Here is a 14,490-nt window from a genome sequence, read left to right as displayed (position 1 = left end):
GCATAGACAACGGGAGCATATAAGTACGGTACAACAATGCATTTTGCCCAAACACGCGTTGCTGCATGGCAGCCTGGAGCAAACTGGTTGATGCGTGTTGATCGCATGTGCAAAGCACTATGGTCATATTTGGCCCACTGCAGGTGATCTTGTCACATTACAGTATACCTATTAATTTTTCAGTTTATATCTCACTGATATGGACATACAGCGAATTGTAATAGGTTCACCTTGTTTGGCTTGATACAAAGATTAAAATAAACATAAGCATTGCATCAATGTATAAGTTAAGCCAACTTGCATCTCCTATCTCTTCAAGGAAGCCCATAAAGAAAGTATACTGTAGGAATTGCTGCAGGAGATATTTAAAATAATTTTAGTTGATTTTTGTGGAACAAGGTGAGCAAGAGACCAGGATAGACCAGGAAATCATCTTGTTTGCAAGAGTGACCTGGATGACCAAAAAAGCAAATAAAATAAAGTAACAAGCATGAAACGAATATAAATCAGCGCAAAAAACAGCTGTTGTCATCGCGTGCAAATATGTCAAAGTCCGCGTATTGCACAAACATCAATCTATGTTAAACAATGCATGCCCTGCAGCTGAGAGTTAGGCTCGGGCAGATCATGTGTATTTTATTTGTTTCTTTACGATATTAATTTTGTTGCACCATCTGGACAGGAATGGGCAAAACTTATCCCGACACTTTTCACCCAGGCAAACTGGAGGAACTAAGTGTTCCTAACATGACATTAAACACTAACAATAACACATTTAAGAATCACAGTTAAGAGACAAAAAAACATACGTACGATTACAAATGTTTAGTTTGTTATAAAAATGTTCAACTTAAAATCTCATCAATGGTTCCTCATACTATCCGGGACGCTGGCTATTTAGAACGCCGTTAGCCATCAACTGAACGCCATGAGGAACATGTTTGCAATTTAAAATCGTTTACTTGAACGCCATCGATCTGGGCGAGTAGGGAAGATTTCGACCATGGGGTCCCGCAACTTTTGGTAGAAGAGACATCTTTGTGTCTCTGTCTTTGACCACAATAGTTCGAGAGGCGCTACAAAAGCAGAGCCACTTGTACACAGCACACAGCAGACGACAAACACACATTCTGACTTATATAAATAACAAATAGGTGATTCGTTGTTTTATCCCCCTCAGCTATTCGTGAACACGACAGTTTGACTGTTGTACATTTTTGTTGTCCCCATGAACATTCCACAGCGACCCATTCCCTGCCGTATTTCATAAATTATTTACGTTTAAAGTTTAAGGGATTGAAAAAAACCAGCTGCCCACAAGGAGGGCAATTTACAGAAGCAATAAACAGATACAGGGTGACTATTGTACCAACATGTAAACACACAGGGACATGGCCAACCACAACCGCGACTGTCATCACCATAAAGAATCGACGGTTCAGGGTTCTTACCCGAGTTAGCTTGGGGCCACCACTACGCTCGCTCGATGCGCGACGCTCGATGAATGAGGCGCAGGAGACGTCGATTACACGGGGAGGAGGAGGAGCAAGACACGGGAGCTGGTAATGAGGCGCACATGGGGGGGGGGGACATTCCTCTTGAACACACGCGCGCTCGGGTTTCTGAGGAGCACATCAAACAGGGAGCGGAGACGCGCACTGAGAGGGAGGGAGGCAGGCGGAGGCGTTTCCCGGTGATGCCTCCGCCTCCCCACGCACTCACCTCCTCAAAGACAAAGATCCCAGCCCCCCCCCCCCGTCTAGCCCTGTCTAACTGTTGGGGATAGTGCCGCCAGCGAGTAGCGCCTATGAAGACCGGCACGGCACACGAGGGGGTGGGTGGCCAGCACCACGCCCGTGTCTCCCGAGTAGCGATGTTTACACATAGCACCGGGCACTCATTTGAGGCTGAGTCGACCTAAGGGAGGACCTGTTGAAGATAATCGTCACCGGTGTTGGTCGTGAGCGGGAATCGAACTCGGGACTCCGGGTTCGTAGCGCAGCGCGCTAACCGCTGCACCACCGCTACCCACACTTACCTCCTCAACACTCCCCTCACCCACGTCTCACAACTCGTCTGTCACCCACCAATCACCTCCTCCACTCACCCATAACCTCCCCTCACCCCCAACCCTCACAATACCCCCTTCACACCTAACACACCTTAACCCCTCTCATCTACCCCACTCACCCCATTACCTTCCTCATCTCCTCTTCACCCACCCATAACCCTCCATCGGTGACCCCTCTCATCTACCCCACTTACCCCCTTACCTCCCTCACCGCCCCCCCCCCCCCAACATTACTCGCAGGCAATGGGACTCAACATTTGAACGAAGGAGACACCCCCCCACCCCCCCTCCTGGCCCCCCCTCCTGCCCCCCCACCCCCTCCTGCTCCCCCCACCCCTCTCTCCCACCCCCCCGATCCCTCCCTCCTGACCACCCCCACCCCCCTCGCCTCACCCCCACCCCTACCCCACCGCTGCTACGCACGCAGCGGGGACATCAAAGGCGAGGGGGGGGCACCAAACTAAAGCCAGACCCCCTTCCCTTCAGGGCGGACCCCTGTGATTATATAACGCGTACAACGCGTTGTCAATCCACTGCTGGAGGAGAGCGTCCCCACACTGTGTTGGTCTCGGGGGTTGTTTGACCATACCTCATGCCGCCATATAAGCTCGTTGTTTGACCACAGAGTGCAGATTGGGCATGGATACACCAGAACCATGTATGTTGGGCGCCACGGTGGCTAGATGTCAACTACCTCGCCTGTTATGCAGGAGGTTGTGGGTTCCATCTCGACCCTGACCCTTGCTGTTTGTTCGGAGTTTGCGTGTCTCTCTCTCTCATCATCACGGTGGCTAGGAGATGTTAACTACCTCGCCTGGTATACAGGAGGTCGTGGGCTTCATAACGACCCCGACGCCTTCTGTAGAATTTGGAGTTTGTGTATCTCTCTCCCCGTGGTCGCGTGGATTTTTCTCCGGGTCCTCCGGGTTTTTCCCTCCACGTTTACAATCAACATCACGCGTTTAAGAGTATTTTAACCTAATGGCGGGACCCCGGGGTCCCGAATAAACGGAAGTCAAAATCGTAATTAATGTATTTATTGTTGGCGACTCTGTCCGACCGCGCACATAAACGCCGCGACCCGCCTGGCGCGGATCATTCTGTTGTCATGTCACGTCTAGTTTCAGTTTCATTTATTTGGTATAGCCCTGTGAGCCATTAGGTTCTTGAATCGGGTGCAACCACAACAGACAAAAAACAAAAACATGAACAAGAAAATATCTTCAAGTGACTATGCGCAAACAGAAAAATCCAGGAAAAAACTGCAAAAAAATCTTCCAGAAAAAGCACCGTACACCAACGCTGTGTGCAAAAATCCCAGTGGGATGCAAGTCAAACAACAACAACAACCACAAGACAACTTAGATTAAAGCCATCATTCTAACTCCGTACTACAACAAACAAACATGGCCAAACCAAAAAAACATTTCGAAATCACCAAAATAAAGCCATAAACGCAATGTAACAGTGATCATAGGAACTGTGACCGAAATTTAACAATAAACGACAAAAACAACATGTACCACCAAAATCCTGTAGCGATAGCTGGCTGCATGAGTCACTCCACAACAGCAGGAGCATCAGTAGGAGTATCAAACATTTTCAATGCACCTTTAAAGATTAGCACACTAAATCAAAACAAGATCATACTTTGCAGCGTCCAAGCGCAGCAGCGAGGATGAACGCGCAGAAGAAACAAAACTTTGAAACTTTGATTAGCGCATCGTGTAGAGCTCGTCGAGAGGAATCGATTGCTGTATCGTTCGCCTTCAACAGACATAGAATGACGTCGCAACGCAGTTGATGCGAGAGCCGGGGGCTGATTGGACCCCGGGGTCTCGCCAAAAGGTTCGTTTTGCCTGCCGTGCATTATTTCCACGCGACAAGCCACTTCTCTGGGCTCCCATTCGTGGTGGCCAGGTCGCTTCTGAGAAAAAGCGCCGCCATAGCTCAGTGGGCCTTACCCGGTAAAAAAGAAAATGCCGAACTTCTTTCGCGCCGTACGTAACCAACCCGTGCTAAATCGGAGGTTATCACGGAGGAGGGAAGGGGGAACTCGTTCAGATATCTCTCGCCGCTGACGCCAGCCGTCGCCGGGAATCGAACTCAAGGTGCCTGTGGGTTAAACGATCGAAGTTCGCCACAGACGGATTCAGCAATCCGTTGCGCGCGTCCACCTCCCAATTTGCGTAACACTTGCAACACCAGAAGCAGCAACAACAACAATAATATTCTGTCGAAATATTTCTGTTTCTCTCTCACGTCAAACTAAAAAAACTGAAGTGAGGAGTTTGCGCGAGATCAGATTACAGCCTCGGGCGACATAGATCCCCCGAATAGCCTGGCATTGACTGCTGCTGAGGCAAGTGCTGTTAGCGAGTACTCATGGAGTAAAGGCGTAGCTAGAACCAGTCCCGGCCGCCTTTGTCTCTCCCCCCATTGTTGATGTTTTACATGCCGCACCAGTTACACACTTAACGCTGAATCTACCTAAGGGGGGGAGGGTGGGGAGGCCCACACGGTAGGCTCAGATACATCACTCGCCACCGATGTTTTAAACCGTGGTGGAGAATCGAACGCAGCTTTGCCGGGTTTCGTGTCGCGATGCACCAAAACCACTGCGCCACCGCTCCCCGCCGCACGTCCACACGCGTGCACACAGCGACGGGCCAGCAACCTTAAGTTCCTCCCCCAAGGGCGTTCGCGATTCCCCCGGGGAATTCCCCGCGAGAGGCCAAGGAGCCTCCCTCTCTCTCCCCGTGTGCATCACAGCCGCACGCACGCAACTCCCTGTGCGGAGTCGACCGTTTCTCTCTCATTCATCGATTCCTTTTGGAAACAGTGGGGGGGGGGGGGATTACGAGGAGGGATGCAGGGGTCAAGACACCACTTTGACAACGAGACGCAGATCCGTACGATTTATCCCCCCCGTCCGCCACCCCTAACCCCGACGCCCCCCTCCTGTGCCGCCCCCCACCGCTCGCTTACTTCACTTTGCTCCAGGAGATTCGGCAGACAGCGAATGGACGCTCCACTTCGTGGAAGTCGGGGGGGAGGGACGGGATGATGGGGGGGGGGGGGCTTGCGGGGGATTGGATTAGAAGGGAGGGGGGAGGAGTAAGAGGGATTATTTGTGAGTAGGCATATTGTTTACGCGAGAAATTCTTGAAGAGTCTCGTGACTATTTTCCAGGAGGGTCCTGCGAAGCGTTTGGTCCAGATGTCTTGTGACCCGTCAAATTAATCGATCCATAGCATTTTAATCTTGACTTTAAGCTTTCGTGATTGCAGGAATTCATATTATTTGCGTCTTTCGGTAAAGTCACCTAGATAGGTTCCAAACCTATCCACGTGACTTTCCTTAACATTTGTTTTGTCATATTGCATATTCATTTCTGTTTGAAATATATAAACCTACCTTTTAAAAAAAGAATATTACGATTTGGAGAATTAAATGGGGGGGGGGGGTCACAATATATCTGGACCAAATTTGGTTTGAGGTGGGGGTGGAGGGATGGGGAGAGTGCGATGAAGTAAAGTAGGTAGGGATTCACCGAGAGGAGGGAGAGAGATATGAAGAGGGGGAGAGATGGAGGGGGAGCGAAGCAAGGATGTAGAGAAGGAAGTTCGAATGGAGAGAGGTAGGGAGGGGTGTCGAGGGTGGAAGGGAGAAAAGTAGAAATTGAGGGAGAGATGGAGGAGGGAGGATGGAAGGACGGAGAGAAGACAAAACGGGGATAGGGAGGGATGTAGCGGGAGAGATGTAGGAATGGAGAGAGAAAGACGCATGGAGGAGGAAGGATGGATGGAGAGAGCTAGAGCGAGTGATGGAGTTAGAATAGGAAGTCCTCTTCATTCAGCAGAAACACTCTCCTCCAGACCACAGTCACCGGCAGAGTGTGCGTTCTAAGCAGCCCCGGTGTGGTTCCGTAAACCGGCACAGAGGCTGTGGTCCACGTGCACACCCAGCCACCCCTTCCCACATAATGAGGACGTTAGTCACCCTTCATCATCAGCAGCCGTTGTCTATCTACAGCTGGATGAAGGTCGCCCCACGTGTTTCGTCATCCATCACGGTCCAATGCTGCTACCATCCGTCTCAATCCTGCGCATGAACTGATCGAACAACATCATCAGCAGCAAGCATTCAATATGTATCCCACAGGAAGTGATCGCAGGCCAAAGACAGTGTTTGAATACAATGCAGTGTAGATACAACACTCGAGGGAGCAGCGTTGAAAATATTTAATGTGATCGAATCTTTAAATAAATAAATGGCCCGCTTCAGTTTATGTTTTTGTCCAACCACATCGCTTCATCTCGCTCCATCTCTAACTGCAATAAAAGCTTGGCAGGACAATTCTGATTAAAAAAACACATGTGGTGATGCTGCTGCTGTTGTTGTGTGGTCAGTAGTGCACAAGCACAAGAACAACTAAAATAACTCAACACACTCGTTGATAACAATGTGGCCTTAGCAAAATTATATAGGTGACGTTTCGGGAAATGGCCCTTTTCAGCGCACAGAGAAGCCAGAGAGGTAGAGTCTTAAAAAAGAATCTTCGTTTAAAAACACTTCAAATATAACAACAACAAAATCACGGTGTCGTACTTGCTCGAGTTTGTGTTTGGGCTGTGTGGTGACGGGATGACGCCTTGACGGCTTGTGCAGCGAGAGGACAGGGGACTTCTGGCGCTGAATTCTGAGATGATTCTACGTGGAGATTCTTCCCGTTCTCACGAGCCTCGTGATTAAACTTTAATCGACAACAAGACTGGCATCAACGTGGTTTTAATTAGCCGAGGATGAGGCAACGCACCCTCCGCCCTCTGCATGAGGTTCTCACTCCCTCTCCCTCACTCCCCCTCCCTCCTGATCTGACCTCAGAGGTCAAGTTCTCCGGTGATCCATAACTTTAAAAGCAAGGGTTAGTGGATCACGCACAAATATGTGAAACTCCCATTACCCCACGAGGTTGCAATGACAGCACAGCAAGATGTTTAGCCATCTGCGCGAACGTTTTCAGTACGTGTGTCCGTTGCACTTCTTTTGCACCGTACGTAGCCGACCGTGCTAAACGGAGGTGCGGGTATTATCCCCTTGCATGCCGAGTGGGGTTTTCTCGGGCTACTCAATATTATTCCCACACGAAGCCAAACATGAAAGTGCGGCAGCACTCTCCTGAATCTATTCTGTCTAAATAAAGGCCACGTTTAAATTTACGATCAATATTATGCTTAGATTTGTTGCAAAATAACGTATGTATTCATTGGGGCAGTGGCGCAGGAGTTGACACACTGCACTATGACAATTATTTCGAGTCTCGGCCACGGCTAACATCAGTCATATTGGACTGGGTCGCAGGCCTGCCCATCACCAACCCGCAGTGACCAGCGTGGTGAGGTATGGTTAAACAACATCCCTCATGACCCAAACGGCGTGAAGCCTTCATCCACCAGTGGATTGACAGAGAACTGTCATTATTATTATTAATAACACAATTAAACACATTTCAATTGCATGCCCGTGAATAACATCACTGCTGAGACAAAGGCGGCCGGGTGAGTCAGCTTGCTCCTGGCCACACCGCCCCCCTCATTCCACGCGTTCCTCCCCCTCTGTCTCTCCGGGTAATTCCAAGCACGCGCCTCTCTCTCCATACTTCTTTGACACCCTTTTCAGTTTTTTTTCTCTCCCTATTTTTCATTCAAGGCCACGGTGTCTCTGTACGTACCACGTGCCAGAGCAGGTATATAGTACGCACGGACCGACGTGGTGAAGTATGGTCGAAGCCCCCCCCCGCCGCCCCGCACCCACTCCCCCACGTGACCGACGGGTCGGATTTAATTAGAAAGGGTGCTTAATAGGTGCTCGCCAACAGCACTTTTCCTCAAAAGTCTACGAGGCTTTAACACACACACAGGGAGACTTCCATTTGGCCGCTTGTGTGAACATTTAACGAGCCTCTTACGAGCCACGTGTTCGGGGGGGGTGGGAGGGAGTGGGCTCATGCCCTGAGGGTCGTTTGAGTAAAAAAGGAAAAACATCTCTCTACAAACACCACCACGGAGCACGGAAAAAAATCTACGACAACAATTAGCATCATCGGCCATGGGCAATCCACTGCTGGATGAAGGCCTTCCCAAGCTATCTCTATATGTCATCATCCCGCAATGCATGCAACAGTCCGCCCAGCGAAACTGATGTTACATCTGGCAGCCATGGAATATAACCGCGTCCGAGATGTACGTCCACCGAGGGAGATGGAGCATTGAAATCGGTTTCTTGCGCCAGGCGCTAGCTGGATTGTTACGCCGCACGATCCAGAGAGATGGCGGTGGCTTGGGGGAGGCCTTCATCCAGCAGTGGATTGACCATGGCTGATGATGAAATCCGTTCCTGGTGCACTCCCACTGGAGTGGAGGTTTCGCATGAGACGCTGCCCCGTGGGAGTCAGCCCAAAGGCTCAACACGCAAAGCAGCCAGCGGCAAACAGCACTCTTATAGTTTCACACGTAGGCTTTTGGCGACCAAACCCCAAAACATCTATTGTGGAGCACTGTTATAGTTGTAACGGGCGAGAAATAATAATCACGCTTCTTGAAATGAGCAAGGTTATTATAACAGCCTGGGAAAAGGGGACGATGGGAGGAGGGAATTCCAAAGCAGAGCCGTGCGAGGGAGGAAGCGGAAAGATAAATGTTGTGACCTGCAGTGTTGGTGAGTGGGTGGGTGAGTGAATAAGTGGGTGAGTGGTACGTGACTCGCAGTGTTGGTGAGAGGGTGGGTGAGTGAATAAGTGGGTGAGTGGTACGTGACTCGCAGTGTGGTGAGTGGGTGGGTGAGTGAATAAGTGGGTGAGTGGTACATGACTCGCAGTGTTGGTGAGTGGGTGGGTGAGTGAATAAGTGGGTGAGTGGTACGTGACTTGCAGTGTTGGTGAGAGGGTGGGTGAGTGAATAAGTGGGTGAGTGGTACGTGACTCGCAGTGTGGTGAGTGGGTTTGTGAGTGAATAAGTGGGTGAGTGGTACGTGACTCGCAGTGTTGGTGAGTGGGTGGGTGAGTGAATAAGTGGGAGAGTGGTACGTGACTCGCAGTGTGGTGAGTGGGTGGGTGAGTGAATAAGTGGGTGAGTGGTACGTGACTCGCAGTGTTGGTGAGAGGGTGGGTGAGTGAATAAGTGGGTGAGTGGTACGTGACTCGCAGTGTGGTGAGTGGGTGGGTGAGTGAATAAGTGGGTGAGTGGTACGTGACTCGCAGTGTTGGTGAGAGGGTGGGTGAGTGAATAAGTGGGTGAGTGGTACGTGACTCGCAGTGTTGGTGAGTGGGTGGGTGAGTGAATAAGTGGGTGAGTGGTACGTGACTCGCAGTGTTGGTGAGTGGGTGGGTGAGTGAATAAGTGGGTGAGTGGTACGTGACTCGCAGTGTGGTGAGTGGGTGGGTGAGTGAATAAGTGGGAGAGTGGTACGTGACTCGCAGTGTTGGTGAGTGGGTGGGTGAGTGAATAAGTGGGTGAGTGGTACGTGACTCGGAGTGTTGGTGAGTGGGTGGGTGAGTGAATAAGTGGGAGAGTGGTACGTGACTCGCAGTGTTGGTGAGAGGGTGGGTGAGTGAATAAGTGGGTGAGTGGTACGTGACTCGCAGTGTTGGTGAGTGGGTGGGTGAGTGAATAAGTGGGTGAGTGGTACGTGACTCGCAGTGTTGGTGAGTGGGTGGGTGAGTGAATAAGTGGGTGAGTGGTACGTGACTCGCAGTGTGGTGAGTGGGTGGGTGAGTGAATAAGTGGGAGAGTGGTACGTGACTCGCAGTGTTGGTGAGTGGGTGGGTGAGTGAATAAGTGGGTGAGTGGTACGTGACTCGGAGTGTTGGTGAGTGGGTGGGTGAGTGAATAAGTGGGAGAGTGGTACGTGACTCGCAGTGTTGGTGAGTGGGTGGGTGAGTGAATAAGTGGGTGAGTGGTGCGTGACTCGCAGTGTGGTCGGGGCCGGTCCATTACGAGGAGCAGTGGGCCGGTCTCTGTGTTGGGAAATTGCAAATGTGATCAGAGTAACCAAAACATGTTTAATTAAAATGTCATTGCCTCTAATGTGTACGCTTCGTTGCTTATTTACGCTCTCAGTTGGCATTAAGTTCCCATATTCGGCAGCCCCATAGATTCTTCCTCACTGGCCACGCATTTGTTTTTTTTTGCTCAGTCCCAAATTGGCCAATGAGATCGCACGCAAAACCACGCGAACACTTCACATCACAAATCGAGATACTAGTGCATATACGGTCTGTCGCACAACCCATTAAAAATGTATAATTGCCCATAGCCCGACTAGGAGCCGGCGTGTTTACAAATGCCTGGGCCCATTTTTTTTTATCCCGTCACTGACAGTGTGGATGAGATGAATCAGTCTGGCATAGAGAGACCGGGTCCTCTACATGGGTGGAGGAATCAATGAGTGAAGTCACGGAACAGTACACCATGGTAGGAGCGTTAGATGAGTAATACGGAGGCGACTGACCAGCCGGTGTGCTCGTGTGTCTGGAGTGAGTGAACATTTGCATTCGGGGAAGTTGCGATTTTCCCCCACAAATGATTCGGCGAGTGGTCATGGGTATAGGAGGCCGTAGGAATATCAGCAGCAGCAGCAGCTGTATAAATAACTACATTACCCCTGTAGCGAAGTGTGTCTATTACCACTCTATAACATGTGTGTACATCACAGTTGGGTCCCGATCTATCGCAGCGCGTGACCATAGCCAACCACCGCGTCTACAAATCAAGGGCTGTGTCCGAGGTTTCCAGCTTGCTTTGGTCTCACCACGCGAGGGCTCAAAGAGACCAGGATGATCCATGATGGAGGCTTTTTTGGGGGTTAGATATATTATGGATAATATTGGTCGCGAAAGCCTACGTGTTCAAACAGAGCAGAATGAGTCTCGTTCGCAAGATGTGACTGATCTGGGCCACCAAATTCACCAAAAAAGGGAAATCAAAGGAGAGGACAGCGGTGAAGCGACGGGAAATCGGGGCATACACAAACTGTATCGCGTGAGAAATCGGAAATGTTCGGTAATGAATTCCCTGCAGCTCAAGTCGGCTTGAGCAGTTTATTTTTAGACTGATGATTGCACAATGACAGTACAAATAAAGTTACACATTAAACAGATGTAGAGTGACTATTGTACTAACATGTAAACAGACAGGGATATACGAGTCAGATGTGTATATGAGGGGGGTACTGAGCGCTGTCTCACATTGCCAAGATCTATGAAATAGGATGGGCATATCGTCATCATGAGCTATGTTTTCTCCACTGTTGGATGCAGGCCTTCCCCACGCGGTCCTGCGATACCGCAATCTCGCTTCTTCACATGAGCTAATCTCATCGCTCCATCTCCACGGCGTGTTCTCTCCCTTGCCTGTCTTACCATCACCAGGCTCGCCAACCAGCCATGACCTTTTCTGGCCATCACGTGTCCTTATCGTATACTTTTCTCAAGTGCCATTAAGATGTCTCTAATTCAGTGGTTCTTAACTTTGGGTGCATGCAGCACCTGGGGTTGCTAGATGCCCCTTCTCGGGGTGCGAGACATGGCCATAATTAGTTTTATAAGTTCTAGATTTGAAGCTTTCGTGACTGCAAGGATTCATACTCTTAGGTTTTTCGGTAAAGTCACGTAGGTGAAAAATAAATAATAAAAATAATAGAGAATAATAGAAATACAATAATAAATCACAATTATTTTTTTTCAATTATTATTTCAATTATTTTTATTATTTACTTTTCACCTACGTGACTTTACCGAAAAACCTAAGAGTATAGTTTTAGAAGGAAAATCATCGAAACACAAATTAAGCACGGGCACGTACGTACAACTACTTTTTTTCATCAAACATCTATGTATTTAATAACATTATACATTGTTTAACGATTGAGACCCAGAGGGGTGCAAGGCTGCCGTGAAGGTGAAGGACCACTGCTCAAATGTGTGCGTGGATGTTTGTATGCTCTCCGATCCACGTGTTCCTCTTTATTTTGGTCACCGTCAATGTTTCTGACCCATGCGTCAGAGCAGATGTGCACCGATTGAAAATGTTCTCCTTCAAGCACAGTCGTATGCTTCCTTGTGATTACAGGCCGTGTCTCGCTTCATCAGCCGAGATACATTCCTTGAAAATTGCTCGCTAAGCAAAAAAAACGTTAAACGATCGTCATTTCTCCATTTACTCCTCCGATGTTACAAGCTGAGTTGCGTTTCAACACCAACATTTTCCACTTTTCTAGCATGTGATATACAAATCATGATTAAAAAATCGGTCTTTAATACTTTAATCTGTCTCAAACGCCTCTAGGGTACTTCCCGACAATGTAGAAAGCTGAAATTAGGAACATATGTAGCTTTAATGACACCAACAGAAAAACATTAAGAAAATCCGAGATTTTCATTTTAAGGGCCCCAAATATAAATTTGAAGTGCCCCATAAAAATATTTGCGCGTGTCACAAAACCGTTCAAAATACAAGACTGCGGGTTTTTTCGTTTGATAGAGAGTTAAATAGCAAATACAATTAAAGCGAGGACGATTGTTCGTTTTTTTGGTTTTTGATATATTTCGGATTAAAGTGGGTTTGAACAAAAATATCCGCTTTTATGATGTTCAAATCTGAATAATTCGAAAACGGTAAAATATCGAAGCTCTCATGGAGTATTAAGTTCATACATTTTTGTTCTTTCTAATATAAAAAATAACGAAATCTTTAAATTGAGTGGTTTACTATGGGTAATGTCTTTAAATACAAGTTGACTGAAGTCGTCAACAATTTATTTTGCTGAAAAATACACATTTTTGGAGCAGTTGTTAGTGTCTGATCGTAGATGTAAAAAAATCACATCAGGTTTGTTATTATATTTATTGGAAACTTTTGTCGGGCAAAGACAGGCTTCATGAACTAGTTAAGTAATAAAATGTAACATTTACCACACATGAAGAACCACAGTGCAAGCTCCTGCATATTGACTTAACAGACTGTTTGGGGCAAGCGCTGTTAGCGAGTACCCAAGAAGGCCGGTATAGCACACGAAGGGTAGGTGGCTAGCACCACTCCCTGCCACCTTTGTCTCCCTAGTGGCGATGTTTACACACCGCACAAGGTACTCATTTGAGGCTGAGTCGACCTAGGGGAGGCCCAGGACCGGTTCACATAATCGTCACTGGTGTTGACCGTTAGCGGCAATCGATCTCGGATCGCCGGGTTCGTATCGCAGAGCGCTGACCACTACACGACCGCTCCCCTCCCGCCACCCGTTACAATGCCACCACAGGGACCCCCTCCCCCACAGCGCGAACACGTGGTGCGTGCAGCGCAGCACAGCTGGTAAACAAACAGCTGTGGGCCACCGTGCGCCCCCTGCCGCCACAGGACGCACATTAAGCAATCGGTCTCCACTCGATCCGCGAACATTTTGCTCGCTTTGCGAACAAATGGGTCGAGATTCAAATTGCTCGTTATAGCGAGACGCACTTGTATCGATGATGTAATAAATTGTCACCAGCACACGTTTGACAACTCAAATATATATTTAATATAAAACGTGGCCACATATTTCATAACATACACGCCACCACATATATAAACACAAATGTGCACCCCACGCTCAAACGCTTGACGATAATAACAATAGATTCGACTTGTAACACACTGCACAACGGCTCAGAGGCGCGAGGAACCACAAACACAGCAGGAAGGCAGCCACGCGATGAGCCGGTGCAAACAATGTCCCAAGCTCTGAGGTCCTCTATGTATCAAGGTTGTTATCGACCAATTGACGAGTGTTTATATTTGTGGGAGGAAATCAAGAGCGCCCGGAGAAAACTCACGCATGCTAGGGGGAAACGCTCTATCCCATACGGACGGAATAAGAGGACTCACAAATATGCTGTACTGCATTCTCCTGGCAAGCCAGGTTATAGCACCTCGATGCCCACGGGAAGGGAGTTGTATGACCCACCAACCCCTCACCTCCAAAATGCTGGATTACAGGCTTGCATAGCTACCACAACTTGGCTAATGATTGATGATGTCCGTGATGATAATGACCATGATGGTGACGATGAAGATGATGATCATGGATTATGATAATGGTCAAGATGATGATGACCATGATGATGATGGATGATCTAAAACGACAAAGTGGTTTCGCTTTAGATGTACGCATGGAGAAATACTCATCAGTTTACAGCCCTGAGCTTGTGGTGGACATTCCACATTCCTATGGCAGGGGATGAGTTACTCTTTAGAATAACGGCCGTTGACTTCTCACAAACTGGTAGTTGTTTTACTGACATTGGAGGCATGAAAGGGTTAGTTGACCCCCTCTGCTGGGATTGAACTCCCATGCTCAGTGTGCGTCAAGTGATTAAATGG

At 48.6% G+C, this 14,490-nt stretch overlaps 1 protein-coding gene across 1 annotated transcript in view; it reads right to left on the bottom strand.

Annotated features, from left to right (window-relative positions):
• Window positions 1–1,538, bottom strand: part of COL7A1 (collagen type VII alpha 1 chain) — a 124,733-nt gene extending 123,195 nt beyond the window's left edge. Inside the window, exon 1 of the mRNA XM_078610387.1 lies at window positions 1,452–1,538. The gene's annotated coding sequence lies outside the window, so the exon portion shown is untranslated. The remainder of the gene's footprint in view (window positions 1–1,451) is intronic.
• Window positions 1,539–14,490: the final 12,952 nt, after the last annotated feature.

The sequence above is a fragment of the Lampetra planeri genome, chromosome 34 (assembly GCF_965212315.1).
Source record: "Lampetra planeri chromosome 34, kcLamPlan1.2.h2, whole genome shotgun sequence".
In the NCBI taxonomy this organism is placed as follows: domain Eukaryota; kingdom Metazoa; phylum Chordata; class Hyperoartia; order Petromyzontiformes; family Petromyzontidae; genus Lampetra; species Lampetra planeri.
This window is presented reverse-complemented; position numbering and strand designations above follow the sequence as displayed.